This window comes from Vicugna pacos, unplaced genomic scaffold, assembly GCF_048564905.1.
Source record: "Vicugna pacos unplaced genomic scaffold, VicPac4 scaffold_20, whole genome shotgun sequence".
NCBI lineage: Eukaryota > Metazoa > Chordata > Mammalia > Artiodactyla > Camelidae > Vicugna > Vicugna pacos.
In genome coordinates this window covers 74,102,873-74,120,582 of record NW_027328741.1, presented here as the reverse complement: position 1 = coordinate 74,120,582, position 17,710 = coordinate 74,102,873, and the positions used below count along the sequence as shown (strand labels likewise).

The 17,710-nt window shown below is 32.5% G+C and overlaps 1 long non-coding RNA gene across 1 annotated transcript; it reads left to right on the top strand.

Moving 5' to 3' along the window:
* Nucleotides 1-1,841: 1,841 nt before the first annotated feature.
* Nucleotides 1,842-3,636, top strand: LOC140693841 (uncharacterized). Its single transcript, XR_012069545.1, has 3 exons — nucleotides 1,842-2,011; nucleotides 2,896-3,037; nucleotides 3,425-3,636. It is a non-coding gene; the product is annotated as an uncharacterized lncRNA (long non-coding RNA).
* The last annotated feature ends 14,074 nt before the right edge of the window (nucleotides 3,637-17,710 follow it).

The following is a 17,710-nucleotide window of genomic DNA, read 5'->3' as shown; positions in this document are numbered from 1 at the left end:
GTATAAATATATACACAATTGTTTTCCTAATTTCCCTTTCTGATAATGTGTTGTTACTATATAAAAATGCAAAGGATATTTGTATATTGATTTTGTATTTTGCAAGTTTACTAAGTTTGTTCATTATTTCTAACAGTCACTGGAGGAGTATATGGACTTTTCCATCAATGTATAATTATGTCAACTCTAAAAATTTTACTGCTTTTTTGTAAGTTGGATACCTTTTATATTTTGTATTGACTGGTTGTTCTGGCTAGGACTTCTTGTAGTGTAATTTAGGACAAGTGAGAATGAGCTACTTTTTCTTATTACTGGACCAGAGGAAAACCTACCTGTACGTTTACATTGAACTTAAAGATAGTCATGGGTTTTTCATAAATGGCTTTTATTATGTTTAGTTACATTCTATCTAAAGTGAATTTGTTTAGAATATTTTTATAAAAAATTAAGATCAGATCTGTCAATAATTTTCCTACATAATTTGAGATTTTTATTTTTGAATTCTCTGTATTTTAAGGGATGGTATGACATATATTGATTTGCATACATTAAATAATATTGATGAATCAGGACTAAATGCAACTTAACTATAGTTTCTAATACTTATATTATGCACAATTTCATGTTGCTAATGTTGATTTAGAATGGAATATACACATACTGAAGGAAAAATTTACATTGTGGCTTGAGTTTACATTTATTTATTTAAAATTTTATCTCTCATTTTGAATTTGGCTTATCCTTAATGGAATTTATTTCTAAATACAGAATATAACTTTTGGTAGAACTTGATTTACTACAGTTAACTGATACAAAATATAGCTATTGTTTACATTTAGTGAACCAATCACTTGCCTCAAAATGCTGTATTTTGATAACAATGCCAACTGTTTCAGGACTGAGAAACATAATGCTTCCTAGAATGCATAACGTGGTCTTTTTCACCCCAACCAACATATACTGTTATATCTTTGTTTTTTGATTGTTTGTTTGCCCCTTAATGGAGTCAATGCTTATAGAACCCAGGATCTTGTGCATAAGTGTATTTATCAACATCATTTTGGAACACATAACAGAAGCCACAAGAGTATTGATTATAAAGATGGCAAGAAAATTTATTTCTTCTAAGGACTGAAAAACCTCTGAGTCAAAGAATGTCAAAAATAAAAATTTTTAAATACACAATAAGATTGGCTCTTTTGTAATTTTAAAGTAGGATATTAAATTACAATTGTTTTAATTATAGCACTGAATTAGATTTTAAAACAAAAATTCCCCACTTTGGGATTTCTTAAATTTGATTGATTATATTAATCTAATTTTATTTCAGAAATAATTACTATTTATTTATAAACATACCAGATAAACTGATATTTATTCTGCCCATGTTTTGAACATAGAGCTACTTATTGTAAAGTACACAGATAAATACCTACTTCCATTTCCAAATCAAATTATGTTTCACTTTAATTACAAATTATAATAAAATAGTTATACATTCTCTGAACAGGTTTTACACAAATTTCACTTTAAATTCCAAAACTTAAAATTTATTTTATATATTTTTGCCATTATTTATACTCTGTTCACAAATCAGGTATAAATTTCTGTATAACAGAATGGAGATTGGTTTTATATCACAGACACCAAAATTAAATTATTTAAAAAGATTTTGTGGGGATAATATTTGCAGATAACACTATAAAAATAAGCATCCTATATATTTCAATTTAACTGGATGAATGAAAAGTAAACACTGGCTGAATGTTACACTTGAGTTTCTAGGAGACCAGTCATTTTGTGATGTCACAGCTTCTCAGGGTGAGAAACATTGTGACGGCCTAGCTGTTTATCTGTGCAGGCCTGCCAAAGCAGCATTTGAAGCTGCAGTGCTCAAAATTATGCAGATTAGAAAAGTGGCTGTAGAAAAAGTTATTTGAAATGGCACATATTTCTTCACAAATTCAAGATGTGTCTCGTAAAGATGGACCAACTGGTTCAGGAAACACTGGTAGATCTCTATTGTGTGATCAAACATTCTCTGGGGACTTGGACTTGAGGTCTATGATTGCAGAAATTGCTTTTCAGACTTTGTCTGAAGAATCCTTGATAAAAAGACCATGTTACACACTTTGTGTCTCTGAACCAGATGAAGATAATGATTTTTGCTCTCTGACATTTCTAATAAAACCCTCAAAAATGGCTGGGAGTGACCAATTTAAATCCATCTGGTGGGATGATAATGGAACTTCCATAGTGATTGACGAAGATGTCTTTAAGAAGGAAGTTTTGGGAAAAAATGCCTTTTTTATATTTGAAACTGGAAGTATGAAAAGTTTACTTAGACTGCTTAATCTTTATGGGTTTAGTAAAGTGCAGCAGAATTTTCAAAGATCTGCCTGTCTAGCTGACTTTCTGGCAAAAGAAAAGTAGTCTCTGTTTTAAGCAACATATTCAGTAATTTTAGTTACCACATGTTAACTTATATATAGAAGTTTATTTTATATAACAATTTATGGTAATATAAATGTAAAGCTAGATTTTGATAATTGTATAAAACTCCAAATTTAAATCCTTTATTTTTTCTAAAAAAAGAGGACAGTGCCATAAGTATTCAAGATTATAAGAAACTTTGCTTGCAATTATGAATCTTACCAGAAATCTAAATAAATGTATTAAAGCTGCTTTTGAAAATTGGCATTCACAATTACTGCAAATGCTAACTTCTTAAATTTGATGTCTATACTTTTAAAATGTGAATTTCCTAATAAGGAATATCAAAATATCGTCAGCTGTGCATAGTAAACATGAAATCAGAGGTTTTATACATTACGCTTATTGTAGTCTTGTATTTTGGTTTAAAATATTACTAAAACCTTTCTCCTTTGGTTTTAGCTGCAGTTCTATCAAAATCCAAATTTTAAATGAGGCTTTCTCCCAATTTTTGTGAGAATAAAAAGAAGAGTTGCGATTACAAATGCCTCTCTGGTATCTTCATTGGTTGAAGATTTCAAAAAGAAGCACTTTAAAGGAGGGGGTAATGTGGATAATTATAATTCTGTTTTTGTGGCTGACACTAGTGACGAAAGGGCATTTTTACATTCTGCAAATTTAAACATGCCTCTAATAAGAATGCCCTGAACTAGCCACATAATTGGTGATACCACTACCCTGATCAGAGATGATATTTCTCCTCCATCATCAATTTCATTTAGACCACCAGAACAAATTGCAGTGTATCAACGTGCTCTTTTAAATTGGTTGACCACTGTCCACGGGCACTCTCAAAGCAGCTACACTGAAGCAAATGGTCTTGTTGTGAACTTCATTACAACTACAACTTCTATTTCCAGGACAGCATATTGTCTCCCATACAGAGCAATTATTTTGGATTGATGGTGGAACCTTCTAATTTTCCAAATAGATATCACAACATATCTGCCAATGAAGGTCGTTTTTCTAAACTTCAACTAGGGAGCAACGCACGGTTTCCCATGCCAGTGAGAGCTGATACATCAGCCACCTCTCTTTCAAGGCCAACTCATCAGCCATCTTCAGTTTATAAACGTCATCCTAATTACAACTTATCTGCCAGAGGTCTACCATATTATGTAGAATAAAAAAGATTAAAATTGATGTTGGCAAATGTCGACAAATATCTGCAATTTTCTTATTTGAAAAATTAACATAGTTGTGTACCTTTATTTTATTTATTTTCTTTTTAAATAGACTTAAGAGTTAAACGGGAGACAAAGATACCACTTAAAAAAAGATATTTGATTGATATGATCATTTGATGGAAAATAATGGGAGTAAATTTTAGTGCTTTCTTGTAAGAAAGAAGAGAAAATGGAAGAATTTGGAAAAACACAAAAACATGGAGAGAGGGAAAAGTACTAAATTGTGTCTGGTTCATCGTGGAAAGTATTAAAAGTGTTAAGTTAGGATAGGTTGCAACAGGAGATAAATGCAGGAACCGGCCCAGGGATCATTGTCTTTATTATGTCATCCCTGGAGTCATAAAGGTCACATGATGTAGTCTCAGATGGCACATTCAGCATGTGGTAGAATTTAAGAAGTAATTTTATCTATGGTCTTCTTTGTGCTGTTATCAAAGCATTTTAATTGGTGCTTTCATTTCCTGCCCTCAAGAGTCTACACTATATTTTCTAGTCAATAATTTATGTTGCATTTATCTTCCAGCGAAAGACAAGCTTACGTCCTCAGGGTGGCATTTAATATCTTTCTAAATCTAAGCACACAAGCTCAAGTTAGTTTAGTCATTTCTTTATAAATCTGGCATCTGATTACCTTGGCATATCTTTAAGTTTCACTGTATCTGGAGATATATCCAGGCAAATGATTGTCAACTATATTAGCTGCAAACTCACCACTTTTGCTCCAGCTCATCCTTGGATTTTGGGTGTCCTCGTATTACCTACTTAGACTTTCCGAGTCTCAGCACAGAAACCACCTTTTCCAGATGTTTCCTGTCTATCCCCCTTTCCTTGTCTAACTTGGATACCAGCACAGTAAGCACAGCACATGCCACAGGATGCATTTTAATATTTAGTCAATGAGAAATACATGTTGACTTTAAGCAAAATCTACTTTCCTGAAACAACAAAACTTTCATGGTTTTCAAACTATTTCATTACGGTCTTTACTCTTCACCACAAACTAGCTCTTTTCATAGACTAAGGACTAGTCACTCAAGACAGTAAGTGGAGGTAGGTACAAGATACTGGTATTATTTTCTTCTTAATTCATGCCTCCAGAGGCCTAAAGCATTCCATTCTCATTTGCTGGATTTTTTCCTGTCTCTTCATCACCCACCCACCCCAAAATAGCTGATTCTCTTCCCCATACCAATAACTATACTGCCTTTAATTTACTTCTTAGAATTAGAGCTTTCTCCAGAAGAGAAAGTGTCATTGCAAACATTTAATATATGTTTATACACACCACATAATTTGTGCCCCTTCTAACCTTCACAATGGAAGTATCTAAGAGGTACTAGCCCCTTGGTTATGGTGGTGGTATTCAGTAACCAAATTGCAATCTATAATGTGTGGACTAGAAGGAGGTGTGGGTGGTAGAATAAAAAATGTGTCCGAATGCAAGAACACCAAATTTCTGCAGATATTATGAAATATAAAATATTCATGGAAGGCTTTGACAATTTCCCATTAATCTAAAATAATAGGTAAAGCATTTTCAGAGTGTGAAATGCCCTGAAATGCTGGAAAATTTGTGGGCAACATCAGGGAACCTAAGACTTCTGCTCACAATCATGCAGCCAGTGTCAGCTGATAAGACTGGAATGGCAAATTTGAGTCCTTAATATGTGTCACCAATTGTGAAGAAAGCCTTTTGTAATCTGGAGAGAGGCAAATTGGCCAGGGTAAATTCTAGCAACATCCCACCAATATGACCTTTACCAAGAGAAGAAAGGAGCCCACTTGCAGCAGGAGAACTCTGTCTGGAGAGCAGTGGTTGTTCCTACAACAGAAACATCAAGATTTTAAGTTTGTCAGCTCATCTCTGATGGTGGCTATGTTGTTGCTTACATTAGCAGTCTCGGGTTCAGATGGGCTGGTTCAGCAGCTAGTTTCCATCTCTCATATCAGAGAATGGGTCTTACCGTGAACATCTTAACAAGGTTCTATACTGATAAGTCACAAGCTACAGTTTACTTTCAAAATTAAAAATCCTAAAGAAGAATATTGTTTGTTTGTCCATCTGTAGTTTTCTAACTGGGAGAAGCTAGACTATTGACTAAAGTACAAAAGTTGGCTGTTGCATAGAAAACTATTCTCTGAGCTCTGCCCACTGAATTCCTCCCATTAAATACTACAAATCTGTCTACCACTGTGTGTTTGTGTGAAGATGGATTGTTAGGCAGTAACTAAGTTTTTCTTATTTGAGTCATCAGTGAATTATTCCCCTGCATCTGGCAGATTCTCTGTGAATTAAGAGATTTATTGAGCCACCAGATTTTCTTCAGATCAGGGAGAGGTAGATTATATTTCTCCCACAATACTAATTGTTACCTGTTCATTGAATCCCGAGCTGATGCTAGGGACAAGCCACTGAACCCTGGAATTGGACTGAGGCATATACATTCCCCATTCCCCATTCCCCAGACCCCAGTGCAGGACTGTCACCTTTTTAGTTTAAGCTTATGTCTAAGTATTTTTGCTTTTAATTCTCATTGTTGACACACTTATTTTGGCTTTGAACACCCGTTGACTAATTTATAGAGACTGAACCACTGACTTATTCCCGTTCACCTAGAAATTGCAATAACCTTCCTTTCCTTGGACTACCTGGAATAGAGTGAGCATAGTCATCATTTTGAAAGCAGTCCTCAGTCCTAATAATGCAGAACCTTTACACTTCTTTGCCCAGGACTTGAGCAAGAATGTTTGTTTTGGATCTCAGGGATTATCCTCACATCCCCTAATGCAAACATGAGAAAACACCACATCTTTATCCAAAATCAAGCTTTTGTCAGTTTTGCATTCCCATTGCAAAACAGTTAACAATTGTAGGAGTTCTGAGATTTTACCATGCTGAGATTTTTAGCAACCCAGCATGTTCATTTCCTACAGATGCTGTCGGGGAGATGAGACCACCGTTCAGAGACAGTGAACTTTATCACTCACAGCAAGAGCAGCCAGTTTTAAATTTGTATCCATTCCCTAATCTCAGATGAATACACACAGTGAAATTTTGATGCCTACAGAAGCAGTGGGCTGTTTACATGAAGAAAGTTTAACGCATGTTAAAACACTAATTTTATTTTTATCTTTATATATAATTTATTAGAATCACTTATTTATTTGTGTCTTTACCTAGGATAAGTATACCAGGACTCAAGTTTACTTGCTGCAAAAACAATCATGAGAAATGACATGGGAAAAAATGACCATTGAATTTTCATTTTTCCTTTTGCTTTTATTGAGGTTTAATTGGCATAAAACATTGTGTAAATTTTGGTGCACAGGATAGTGATTTGATTTACACGTATCATGAATAACTATCTTGGCAACTTTAGGGAGAATTCATTATCTCTTTTAGATACAATTTTAAAGAAATACAATTTGTCTTTTTGTTGTGATGTGAAAACTTATGGTCTACTCTCTTATCAACATTCATATAGAACATAAAGCATTATTAATTATAATTTTCATGTTACTATGGGGCATCCCTAAAACACGTTTATTTTACAGCTGGAGATTTGTAGCTTTCGAGTGTATTAATCAAATTCTCACTTACCAACGCCTGCCTCTGTTAACTACAAATCTATTTTTTCTATAAGTATGTTTCTTTGTTTTTGAAGTGTACTTTAATCTATAACACTGTCTTAGTTTCTCTTACACAATATACAGTTTACTATTTTTAATACATTTCCAACTGATCACCAGAATATATCTAGTTAGTATATGTTGCTATTTAAACATATTACATTCTTATTGACTACTCCCCATACAGTAAATTTCTTGTCCCTGACTCATTTTATTTGCAACTGGAAAATTTTCTCTCTTCATTATCCTCAACTTTTTCTTTTCCTCACCCCATTTCCCTCTTTCTTGTGAAAAACCTGTTTCTTTCTATATCTATATTTGCTTTTCAGTGTTGTTATGTTCATTTGTTTTAAATTCGAATTATAAGTAAAATCATTCAAGAATTGTCATTCAATTTCTGAGATATTTCACTTAGCCTATTACCTTCTTGGTCTACCCATTTGCTGCAAATGACAAGAACTTATTCTTTTTAGAGCTGAGTAATAACCCATTGTATTTTTATGTGGGTGTGTGCATATATATATATATATATATATATATATATATATAATGCCTATATATAGTGTGTGTATATATATACATAAATATAGATGAATCTGTAGTTAAGCTGTGTAGATATATATAGTATAAACACACATCTTATTTATTCATCATCTATTGATGTGCAATTAATTTGCTTCTATATCCTGTCTATTGTGAATAATGCTGCAATGAATATATGGTTGAATATATCTTTTCTAATTAGTGCTTTTATTTTCTGGAAATATGTATCCAGTTATGGAAATGTTGGATAATATTTCATTTTTAATTTTTAGATCAAGCTCCATGTGTTTTTCCACAGTGGCAGCACATATTTACATTCACTCCAGCAGTGCATCAGGATCGTTTTTCTTACATCCTCACCAATAGTTAAGTTTGTTATCTTTTTGATAATAGTCGTTCTGACAGGAGTGACATAAAATCTCACTGTGTTTTGGACTTGCATTTTTCTGATGTTTAGTGATGTTGATGGGGTTCATATGCTTGTTGGTTACATTTACCCCACTGTAAATTCATGTTTTGTAATGGGCTAAATGACCATAACAGTCTGATTTCATTTTCATGCATTCTTTGTTTTCCATTATTCTGTTTGTTCTGTGCACTACCATATTCTTTTCATTACTGTTTCTTGTATTATAGTTTAAAATCAGGGACAGTGATACATCCTTTTTTCTTTGTCAAAGTTGTTAGTGTTTTTATTTGTTTTCCTTTCTTTCTTTTTTTTTTAGTGATTTCAACTATTTTGTGTTTATATGTAAATCTTAGAATTATTTTTTGTAAGTGTCTGAAAATGCCCTTGCTGGTTTGATAGGCACTGAGTTTAACTGATGTATTTTCTTGGCTTGTTCTGTCATTTAAACAATATTTTTTCCTAATCTATGAACACAGTATATCCTTTCATGTGTTTGCATTATCTTCAATTTCTTTTATAAATATATTATAGTTTTCTGAGTACAGGTATTTTACCTCCTTGGTTGTATACATTTCTCAATTTTTTTTTGTAATGCAACTTTTAATGAGACAGTTCCCCCAATTTCTCTATCTGTTAGCTTCTTGTTAGTGTGTAGAAATGCAAGATTTCTGTATGTTAATTTTACATTCTGAAATTTTACCAAATGCATTGATAAACCCCAGTAGTTTTGTGGTGTCTCCTTTAGGATTTCTGTTTAAAGTATTTCATCTACAAACAGATTCTTTTACTCCTTTTATGAAATAGCTATATTGTATTTACTTTTATTTTGTAGAGCTTTGGGTAGAATTTCCAATACTATACTGAATAACAGTGGTAAGAGTGAGCATTCTTGTCTTCTTCCTGCTCTTACAGGAGATGCTTTCAGTTTTTAATCAGTGAGTGTCATATTAACTGAGTTCTTGTCATATATGACCTTAACTGTGTTGAGGTATGTTTCCTCATGCCCACTTTGAGGAGAAATATAAGCATAAATAGATGCTGAATTTATCAATACATTTTATGACTCTTTTGAGGTGACCATATAATATTTATTTTTCAATTTGTTAGTTGGGTGTATCATATCGATTAATTTGTGGATTATGTGTCACTTTTGCATCCCTGGAATAAAAGAGACTTAAACATACTGTATAATCCTCTTAATGTATTGTTTGCTTTGCTAAAATTTTAGTGATGATTTTTGCATCTATGCTTATCAGTAGTATTTAACCTGTAATTTTATGAGGTATTTGTTCCAGTTTCAGTAGTAGTGTGATACAGAAATTTGGGGTAAGAAGCCTTCCTTCCTCTGCAAATTTTTGGAATTCTCTGAGAAGTATAGGTGATAGCTCTTCTCTAAATGTTTGGCAGAAGCTGTCTAGTCTTGGAATTTTGTTTCTTAGGAGATTTTATATAATTACTTATTCAATTTCATTAGTGAAAATCTGTTAATATTTCTATTTCTCATTCCATCCTGGAATTTTGGTCTTTCTAAGAAATTGTCCATTTCTTCAAGGGATTGCATTTTTATGTCATATAATTTGTTGTATCATCTTATGATGCTTTGTGTTACTTTGATATAAGCTGTAACTTCTCATTTATTTTGGAGCTTTTTTATCTGTACTCCCTTTTTTGCTCATGAGTCTCATTAAATTTTATCAGTTATATTTATCTTTCAAAAGCCATTATGTAGTTTGTTTAGATGTTTCTATTTTTAATCTTTATTTTATTTACTTATGTTCCTACCTTTCTGCTGTCTTTTCTTCTACTAACAAGTTCATTTAATATTTTGCTACATCATTGTTTGTAAGATTATATTATAAGAGAGAGATGTTTCTTATTTGCATAAGTGGGATTATTTTGTTATAAGCATCCCTATTAATACTGCTTTTGCTATATCACATGGACTTTGTTTTTGTTGTCATATTTCTTTATGTATTTTATCTTTGATTTATGCAGCAATCCATTTGTTGTTTAATATTGTATGATTTATCCTCCACATTTTACAATTTTTCTCAGGTTTTTCCTTTTAGTAAACTTCAGTTTTCATAGAAGCTGTATGTGTCTTCATAAAGCAAGGAGAAAAATAATAAAATTTATACAAAATTCTGAATGACCCAAATTTTCTAAAGTTATCTTTGAAAAATGAACAAAGCTGTGTGTATTATCCTCCCTGGCTTTAGAACATACTACAAAGCTACAGTAATCAAAACATCAAAATATATCACTAAAAGAGTCACATAGATCAATGGAACAAAATAAATAGTCCTAAAATAAACCTACACACATATGGTCAATTAGTCTATAATGAAGGATGTAAGAGTATACAATGGAAAAAGGCAGTCTCTTCAACAATTAGTTGTGGGAAAAATGGACAGTACATGTAAAATGAAGATGTAAGAACACTTTCTTCCATAGTATACAAAATAAGATAGATATTGATTAATTTCCTAAAGATAAAACCTGAAACTGTAAAATTTCTGACCAAGAACAGGAGCAGAACTGCCTTTGAGAGAAATCATAGCAATATTTATTTTTGATCTATTTCCTAAGTAAAAAAAAAAAAGGAAAACTAACCATAACAGTTTTAAATTTTACTGAGGAAAAATTAGGTGTATTATGTGATACAGGGATTCCACTTCTTGTATAAATGTGAAGTGCAAAACCTTTTGCAGAGCAAAGGAAACCTTCAGGAAGACTTATGACAAAACACAGAATTGAAGGAAGAGTTTCAGACAATGAAACCAACAAGGTGTTAATATCCATCTTATATATAAAGCACATTAGAGTAAATATTTAAAAACAAAGACCCCCACTTAAAAACAGTTGAAGGATCTTCATGGAAACTTTTCAAAAACAGACATGTGTATGATTTTCATGCACAGAAAAAGAAACATAACGTTGCTATTCATTAGGAAAACATAAATAAAAACCAGAATGAAATTTAATCTCACAGCAACCAAAATTGCTATTAAAAAAAGTCTTCAAATGACAAACATTAATAAGAATGTTGATAAAAGGGAACCCAGGTACACTATTGGTGGAAATATAAATTGATGCATCCACTATTATAAAAGAGTGGACAGTGTGAAGAAAACTAGAAATAGAAACATTATATTTTGCAGCAATTCCATTTTTTGATATAAATATGGAAAAAATGAAAACATAAACTTTAAAGGATATATTACCCCGAATGTTCTTAACATCATCATTTATAATAGCCAAGGAGAGAAGCACAATTCAACTGCCCATCAACAGATGATTGTCTGAAGTAGATGTGAGATATAGGTAACATAATAAATACTTAGTAATTGTCATATCAAAAAATAAAATTCTGCTATTTGGAACAATGTGACTGGACCCAGAATGTGTTGCACATAGGAAAATAAGTCATACAGAGAAAAACTCTCTACATTACCACTTACATGAGGAAACTAAAGATACAAGAGAAATAATCTTAAAAAAACAGAAACAGAATCACATATATATGTGTAGTGTACCAAGTAGTGGTTTCCATTGGGGACAAGGAAGAAGGATGAGGAAGACAGAAATATGCAAGCTACTAGTTATATATTAGTGAAGCAACAGGGCTATATTTACCGCACAGAGAAATATTTTAATAATTTAAATGATCTTAAGAGACTATAGGCATATATTATACTAAAATGTGCATGCATGTGGGAAAAACATTGAAGTAAAGAACCCAGGATAAACAAAATATTTTGTAGTACTCTGATAAAAAGGGAAGTGATTTATTCACTTTCTTTACTGTTTTATAATGTCCTTATTAGAATTTAAGCTTTTAAATGAAAAATTATAGACTTTGAATAAAGTGGCATAAGTTTAAACTATTTCTGTCTCTCCCCTTAAATCTACAGTCAGTGAAATGATCACATCTCAACAAAAATTACTACAACACAAAACAATACTCCAGAACATATGTGTCCATCTGAAGTTTGGTGGGCTAAAACACAAAAATTCGGCTGAAATGAGGGAAGAGCAGAGTTGGTGCCTGCCACCAAGGTCCACTTACTAGGGTATCTGAGCCCACAGTTTCAGTGTAACATGTAGAAACAGGGTCTCAGTGGTTCACACAGCTTCAGCCTCCAACTGTACCAGTATTCATGGTCACAGTTAACTTGGAGGGAGCCGAAATGCAGACAGAATTTCCATCCTTTAGACACTCAGAGATTCATGACACTCTCCTTACTCCCCATTCACAGTGGTAGAGACAATGTACCTTGAAACATTGGACATGGCAAAGGCAATTGCCTGATTCCAACTACCCACCTGTTTTACACCATTCCTCAATGTGTGCACTGATTCATAAGGGATATAAGATAAAAGGAAGGGTTCACAGGCCCAGTGACAACAGTGGCATTAACTAACAGAGTTGTCTTAGAAGTGACAATGTAAGCAATCTTTTATCCAGACAATTGCGACTTGAATGTGCCATTTTGAAATATTATCAGAGGTAGCTCAGGTAAGTAAAACCAAAAATTGTGTAATATTACAAACTACCAAAAACAAAAGCAAGGACTCCAAATTCCAATCTGATTTTGCTGTCAGCAGAGCAATAATTCACCAGGATCATGACCAATCACAGTAAAATTATAGGGCATGCACACACACAGATACAAACACACGGACACCGACACAGACACAGACACACTTGCACAGGCACATGCACACACACATGCACACACACACACACCGAATGCAACCCTGCAGCAAACAAACTTAAAGTCATGGAATATTGCCATATAACTAATACAGAATCCAAAGAGCTGTCATAAAGAAACTCAATACAAAAAACAAAACTCAGATAGCAGTTTAGTGAGCTCAGGAATAAAATAAATCTTGATAAGGTGTACATTACCTAAGAGACTGAATCTATAAAACAAATAAACATTATTGGAAGACCAGATGAACTTAATAAATGAGATGAACAATGCAACAGAAAGCACTGTAAGAAGACTGTCTTTGTGGAAGAGAGATAAGCAAACTCACCAATACAATACTAGGAATGATAGGAGAGGGCAAAGATACAAGATAGTAAAAAGTGAGGAAATTCTACAATAGCCATCAGACTTCTTCAGGAAGTGCACATTAGAGTGAAATCCTGGAGGGAGAAGAAAGTTAGTAGGCAGCTGATGGTTTGTTTAAAGTAGTATTAGTTGATAACTTCCAGAACATGGATAAGTAACTGATATACAAGTCCGTGAGCCAACAAAACACCAATAACTTTAAGACAAAGACATCTCCTTCAAGAGACATCATATGATAATTGGCAAGTCAATTACAGAGTAAAATTTTAAAGGCAGCCAAAGAAAGTTATGATAATCTACAAAGGAACCCCCATTAGGCTATCAGCATATTGCTGAGAAGAAAACAGATGCCAAGGGTAATTAAAATGACATTTTCAAACTACTGAAATAAGAAATCTCTCACCCAAGAATACTCTACATTGCACATTTATCACTTAAATATAAAGTGAAAATAAAGGTTTACCAGAAAAACTAACCTGACTGAGATGTAAAAAACAAAACCGAGGCACCTGAAAAGAGGTGCAGAAAAGAGGTATTCTAAGAAAAATAAAATGGCAAATATACGCAAAACATTGAGCATAATACTAAGCAGAGACCACGAGGAATTTGAAACTGTTTATTTGGGTACGTTTTTAAATGCTACTATTCTATATGAATTAAAGAGAGAAATACAGGAAATCAGTTGCAATAAATATAGATACATATATCTGGTAACATGTTCACAAAAGAAATAGAAATAATTTGAGTCAGTAATAATAAAAGGAAAAGAGTAAAAAATACAATATTAAAGGAAGATGCTATCATCAGAAAAAGGACTAAATTATACATGAGATGTTTTATTTTTAATTAGAGTTGATGAACTATAATATGTAGATTCAGATGTACAACATAGTGATTCCAATCCCTTTGTTGATTATATTTCATTATAATTTATTACAATAATTGTAACATACAATGATTATAAGTTATTGTGTGTAATTCCCTGATCTATACAGATCATCTTTGTTGCTTATCTCCTTTATGTATACTAATTTTTGTCTGTCAGTGTCCTACCATTTAATTGTCTATCCCTTCCACTTTGATAAACACAAATTTTTTCCCATATTTTTCAGTCTGCTTCAGTCTTCCTTATCTAAACTCTATATCTCTCTACCATTTCTCTATCAATCTATCTATCTATCTATCTATCTATCATCTATCTATGTATCTATATATCTATCTATCTATCTGTCTGTCGGTCTGTCTACCTATCTATCTATTTATCTATCTATCTATCATGTATCTAAGTATCTATCCTTCTATGTATCTATTTATCACTCATCTATCAATAGATAGCTACAGATAGATGTACACTGATATTTGTTATTCTTTAGATTCCACTTATAGATTACATTATATACTTATGTCTTTGTCTAAGTTACTTCACTAAGCACAATATTTACCAGGTCCATTCATGATGCTGAAATAGCAATGTGTTATACTTTTTCATGGCTGAGAAATATTCCATTGCATATTTATAGAAACATTATATCTTTGTAAGTCCATAGTCTACTGTGGACTCTTGGAATGCTTCCCTGTCTTGCATATTATAAACAGTGCTGTTGTGAACATTGGTTCTTCTCAATTTAGGGATTTTCCCCAGATTTTTCCTAGGGGAGTTATTACTGCTTCATTTGGTAATTCTGTTTTAGGATTTAAACAAATCTGAATACTCTTTTCCATAGAAGTTGTACCAATTTACATTCCTACCAAGAGTATACAAGAGATTTGTTTCCTCAACATCATCTCCAACACTTTCTATTTGTAGAACTTTTGATAATAGCCATGTGACCAGTGTGAAGTGATACCTCATTGTGGTTTTGAACTGAAATTAACTAAAAATTAGTAATGAACATTTTTATCACTTGCATGTTACTCATCTGCATGTTTCCATTGGAAAAATATTAACTCAGGTACTCTGCTCATTTTTTGATTGGGTTTTTGTTTTTCACGTTGAGTTGTGTAACCTAAATCCATGTTACATCTATTAACCTACATCTATTAACCCCTGGTCACTTGCATTGTTTGCATATATGTTCTCCAATTACACAGGCAGTGTTTTCATTTCATTCAAAGTGTCGTTAGCTGTGCAGAAGTTTTCAAGTTTATTTAGGTCCCACTTGCTTATTTTTGCTTTTATTTCTTTTGCCTTAGGACACTGATATAATAAAATATTCCTATGATATATATCCAATAGGATATCACCTATATCCCCTTCTAGCAGTGTTATAGTAACAGGTCTTACATTTAGGTCCTTAATACACTTGGAGTTTATTTTATATATGATGTCAGGGAATGCCCTCATTTCATTCTTTTACATGTAGATGTCCAGCTTTCCCAACACCATCCGTTGATGAGACTGTCTTTTCTCCATTGTGTACTCTTGCCTCTTTTATCATTGATTCATTGCTCATAGGTGTGTGGAATTATTTCTAGGCTGTCTATCTGATTTTATTGATTATATCTCTGTGCAAATGCCATGCTGTATTTATCACTGTAGCTTTGTTGTATAGTAAGGAATCTGGGAGGATTATACCTCCAGATTTGTTGTTTTTTCTCAAGATCATTTGGACAATTTTTAATGGTTTCATGTAAAACTTAGAGTTATTTATTTTCTGGTTCTGTGGGAAATACTACATCTTCATAACAGGAATTTCACTAAATATGTAGTTTTCTATGTGTAGTACGGCAATGTTAACAATGTTAACTCCTTCAATCCAAGAGCACAAGACATCTTTCCAATTTTTTGAATCATTTTTAAATTCTTTGTCAATGTTCTTTTAATTTTCAGTGTGTAGATCTTTCATATATATGGTTACATTTATTCCAATGTATTCGGGGGGAAGGGATTTTAAGTAATATTGTTTTCAATGTCCATTTTAGGGTATCTCATGATTAATGTGTAGAAATGCAAGAGACTACTTTACATTAATCTTGCACCCTGCTCCCTTGTTGAAATTATTTATTGTTCATATTAATCTGTGTGGAGCCCTTAGGACTCTATGTAGATTGTTATGTCATCAGTACTGGTGACAATTTTGCCTCTTTCTCTCCAATTTGCATTTCTTTTACTTATTTTTCTTTCCTTTTCCTTTCTTCTTTTACTATGGAACAGAAGTTCTGAGAGTAGAAATCCTTGTCATGTTCCCGAATTTACCCAGAAGTCTTTCTGCTTTTCCCAAAAGTATTATAAATTTTTATAAATGGCCTTTAGTATGTTGAGAGATTTTCCTATTGTATTCTCTTTCATGAGAGTTCTGATTATGAATGTATGTTGAATTTTGTGTAATGCTTTTTCTGTGTGTATTGAAATTGTCCTGTTAATTTAGTCCTTCCATTATTAAAAATGTGTCTTGCTGATTGACATGTGTATGTTGAGCCATCCCTGTGACTCTGGAAGGAATCAAATTCATCATCGTGTATAATACTTTCTATGAATTGCTGGATTAATTTGTTGAAGTTTTTTGAGGATTTTTAATGTATATTCATCAAGGATATTGGTTTACATTTTCTTTTTTCTTTTTTTTTGGTAGTGTCTTTGACAGGTTATGTTATCATGCTATTGGTGGCCTCATAGAATAACTTTGGGAATGTTCCTTCTTCCTACATTTTTTGAAATAGATGAGAGGAAAGAGTTTTTAGTGAAGGCACCCAGGCATTTTGTTCAAGCGGTGTTTTTAACATTATAGATTTTATTTAACTTATACAGATTGCTCTTTTCAAGTTTTCAGTTTGCTCTTTATTCATTGTTGACAGGCTGTACATTTCAAGAAATTTGTCCATTTATTTAAGGTCATCCAGTTTTTGTCACGTAACTGCTCAGAGTGCTTTCAAAATCTTTGTTTGCATTTCTGTGCTATCAGATATTATTTCTTCTGTTTCATTTCTTATTTTGCATGGTTCCACTCTGTATTTCTTGATAAGCCTGGCTAAATGATTATCAATTTGTTAATACTTTTAAGAAAAAAGCTGTTGATTTTATGAATTTTAGTTTATATGTTAATTTTTATTTTATTTATTTTCAACCTAATCATTAAAGATTTCTCATTCTACTCACTTTGGGTTTTGTTTGTTCATATGTCTAGTTATTTTTGGTGGCATGTTTGTCCTTTGTGTGAGGGTTTCCTTTTTCCTTGTAGAAGGCCAACTTGTTCTAAACTTCCCTCTTAGATTTGCATTTGCTGCATCCCATACATTTTATGAAGCTGTGTTTTCATTGTAATTTGACTGCAGGTATGATTTTATTACTTCTTTGATTTAATCATTGACCTTATTTTATGTTATATTTTAAAGGATGTGGTTTAATCTCATGTTTGTGCTTTTCC